The 3,740-nt window shown below is 46.4% G+C and overlaps 1 long non-coding RNA gene across 1 annotated transcript; it reads right to left on the bottom strand.

Annotated features, from left to right (window-relative positions):
* Positions 1-2,293: 2,293 nt before the first annotated feature.
* Positions 2,294-3,382, bottom strand: LOC143844322 (uncharacterized). The gene is made up of 3 exons (XR_013233954.1): positions 3,320-3,382; positions 2,541-2,600; positions 2,294-2,388 (listed from the first exon to the last, which is right to left on the bottom strand). It is a non-coding gene; the product is annotated as an uncharacterized LOC143844322 (long non-coding RNA).
* Between the last annotated feature and the right edge of the window lie 358 nt (positions 3,383-3,740).

Here is a 3,740-nt window from a genome sequence, read left to right as displayed (position 1 = left end):
CCTAGTGCATCCAGCCTCAAGCACCCAGTGTGCAGCCGGAGAGGGGGAGCGCCATGTCCCTTTCCCCTGGTTAAAGCAGTGTTTCAAACGGACCCCCCACGCACACACACACTGGATGTGTTGTTTTTTATAAAAGGCACTCAATAAATATTGACGGTCACCTCCAGAATTGATTTCTGTAACTCGCTCTACGCAGGCCTGCCCTTTTCTCTGACCAGGAAATTGCAGCTGGTGCAAAATGTGGCTGCTAGGGTGCTCACAGGAACACCTTGGAGGGCCCATATCCAGCCTGTGTTGAGGCAGCTGCATTGCTTGCCGGTTGTGGCCTGGATCAAGGCCCTTTGCGGTCCGGAATCCAGAGCCAGTTTGGTGTAGTGGTTAGGAGTGCGGACTTCTTATCTGGTGAGCCGGGTTTGAATCTACACTCCCCCATATGCAGCCAGCTGGGTGACCTTGGGCTCACCACAGCACTGATAAAGCTGTTCTGACCGGGCAGTGATATCAGGGCTCTCTCAGCCTCACCCACCTCACAGGGTGTCTGTTGTGGGGAGAGGAAAGGGAAGGCGACTGTAAGCCGCTTTGAGACTCCTTTGGGTAGAGAAAAGCAGCATATAAGAATCAACTCTTCTTCTTCTTCTCATCTGAGGGACCACTTGTTGTCCTATGCCCCTCGCAGAGCCTTATGCTCCGTGGCTACCAACTTGTTGGTCATTCCCAGCCCCATTCCCAGCCCCTCAACTACAGCCAGGGCCTATTTGGTCCTGGCCCCTCCCTAGTGGAACAAGCTTCTGGAACAGTTGAAGGCCCTGGGAGAGCTTCCTACATTCCGCAGGACCTGCAAGACGGAGCTCTTCCACCAGGTCTACGGCTGAGGCCAGTGCTGGAGGAAGATCGGATGGGCCCCCCTTGGGAAGACGTGACACTACACCGGTACCATCATTAGCATGGCCAGTTATTGTTGTACTCCCTCGTCGCCTTGGCTGGCAGTCATTCTGTTATAGGGAGGGCTTATATCTTTTTTACCGCCATGTTGTGGGGTGACATAACAGAGATTTACAAAATTATGCATGGGATAGAGAAGAGCTTCAGCCTCTTCGAAGGCCATAGATCAAACACTCTATGATGGAGCAAGCTTGACCTGTTGACTTTGCTATACTGTTATAATTAAGTATGAGCACTGCTAGTCTAAAGTTCCTCAACACCATAAAATAATCACATATTCTGTGTATTCAACTATTCTCTGTTTTTGCATCTGCAGAACATTAGAGATGAAGAAGCATCACAAGGATTTTCACCAGCCAACCCAGATGACTTTCTACTTATGCTTGAATCTCATAGTACAAGGTAGGGGGAAGACATTTTTCATCTTACGCACCTGATGTTAGGCACCTACATCAAACAAGCATAAATAAAGACAGGAGGGGAAGGGAAGCCGGCTTTAAAATGGGTCTCTGGTTCCCTAAAAGGCAGTTTGTGTTAACTTACAGGTGTGATTTAATGTCTGGAATGTGCTTGAAGAAGCATCCACATTTACTGCATGTTTTAAGCAAACTTATTCCAAACGGACCACGTTTAAAGGACATTTTCTCCAAGAATGGCTTCCTGTCTGTAAAGTACACAGCTGAACTGACTGGCCGTAGTGAATGACAATGAGGAACCGGCCTGCAGAACTTGTCCTGGTTTATGAGAAGCAATTGGCTTTGTGAATGTCAAGTAGCTTTGGTGGAAAACAGCAGCTGCTCTTCTTGCACAATCCTGAGTTGCCGCATGCCACTCCTATGATTACAGAGCAATCAGTTATTATCACAGATTATTGCGTGTGGGGGATACTTCACCTGCTGTTCGGGAATCCACCCGGCTGCTGCTATTAGCTGCCCATTTTATTCACGTTTTAACCTTAGTAGATTCTTCCTTTCCATCATAACAAGGCTGTCCAGCTCAGAAAATGCTCACTGCAAATGCATGTTCTGGATCATAGGATGAACAAAAAGGGAAAAGGGAAGGGGGAATCGCCTGTCCATAAGAAATGCCAGCTAATACACAGGCTGTCTGAAGCACACATGTATGGACTAAGTGCTGTTGGCCTGCTGTTCTGATGGTACACCAGTGATGTCACAGTCACTATGGATCCCATAGTGCTTGTTGCTTGGGGGCAAAGAGGCAATTGTTAGTTCTGTGTTCTAAGGCCCATGGGAAACGTTTGCCAAGCCATCGGTAAAAACCTGAACAAAAATTGATCCAGATATTGCAGCATGGAATTTAGAGCACATTTCATGACACTTCAAATTCTCACCTCTTTTCCATCCACTACAGGGACTCACTCGCTGGCTGGAAGACATATGGAACTAGGGCTTCTTGCATCCAGTACCAAATGTAGGTCAATTGGACCTATAAATACATTTGAAAGGGTGATGTACAAAGGAGCTTTGTTTGACCAGTGGAAGGGCAGTCCCCCCCTTCTGTGTTAGTGCTCTGATCTGTTATGCTTTGAAACCGCCCTGATATTTAAGGAGTGAAAATAGATCAAGAGGAGGACTAACCTCAAACCCCAAATCAGTCCAGAAGTGTCCAGTATAGAAGGATCTGTTTTGTATACCAATCTGTTGGGGAAAACAACACAGACAACTATGACACCATCTTTAGAAACAATGAGTCAGCTCTGCCAAGGCTATTATGTAGAGTGATATAAACAACTGGCTGTAGGCACATCCAGATGTAAACAGAACTAAGTCAGATGACCGGTTATATCACATACAGGAGAGGAAATGTGTGTGTAATAAACTGGCTTCAGTTATTACTCCAGAATGTAAACAGATCGGCTTGCATCGGGGCTAACAACGTGGGGTGGGCCTTTCTGCTGTTGGAAGCAGAACAATTTCCACCAGTTTCCCCCTCTCACTGCAGACATCCCTAACTCTGCCCTGTAGGTACAAGCAGATCTCATTAAGCTGCTGTGAAATATACAGCTCTGTTCTGAGACCCACATCTCTGACCACCACTTCCCTGGCTTTGTCACATGGGCACGTGAAGAGGCCTGGGTGAATGCTTTGCCCCTGTCTGGCCAATATAATATTGACGTTTCCTCCTAAAGTAGATAATATATGGTTACTTTATTTTAATGCTGAGATCATCATGTGCTGGCAGGGGCTCATGGGAATTGTAGTCCATGAACATATGGAGAGCTGCAATTTGGCCACCCCTTCTCTATACTCAGCCTAGTTCTTTTGGCCTGAAATACTAAAATCATTGTTTGTTTTACTGGCCTGGGCTTCATCACCTATAGACTCTGTACTGTAGGCAGAGAGAAATGGATGCATACCTTGCTTTGTCTTGCAGAGGTGGGAAGTGGCTATCTGGAAGGGGTAGAGGGCCAGAACTGACTTTGGCACGCTTACAGATACCTGGGTGAGAGTGAAGACAGAAGTAATGATGGAAGGAATTGATACAACCGAGGGGGGATAATATGGCAAATTTAGAAACAATCTCTATATTTAACAGTCTTGGGGAGCTGGTAGTTTGCGGCCTTGTTTGAAGACCACGTGACCTTAGTTAGTTCTAGAAGGCTACTGTTCAAGATGGTTTACTTGCTGTTGATATTAAAGTGGTTTTAAACCACTCCTAAAAATGTTATATCTTGAGCTTCAAAATACCAACTCCGACCCCTAACAGAGGAAACATAGCTAGCTGAGCCAGTGATACCTTTCTGAAGCAGTAGAAGACCTCCCACAGTGGTGGACTTT

This window comes from Paroedura picta, chromosome 9 (genome assembly GCF_049243985.1).
Source record: "Paroedura picta isolate Pp20150507F chromosome 9, Ppicta_v3.0, whole genome shotgun sequence".
Classification (NCBI taxonomy): Eukaryota; Metazoa; Chordata; class Lepidosauria; order Squamata; family Gekkonidae; genus Paroedura; species Paroedura picta.
The sequence above is the reverse complement of the archived record's forward strand: the minus strand, read 5'-3'. Positions and strand labels throughout refer to the sequence as shown.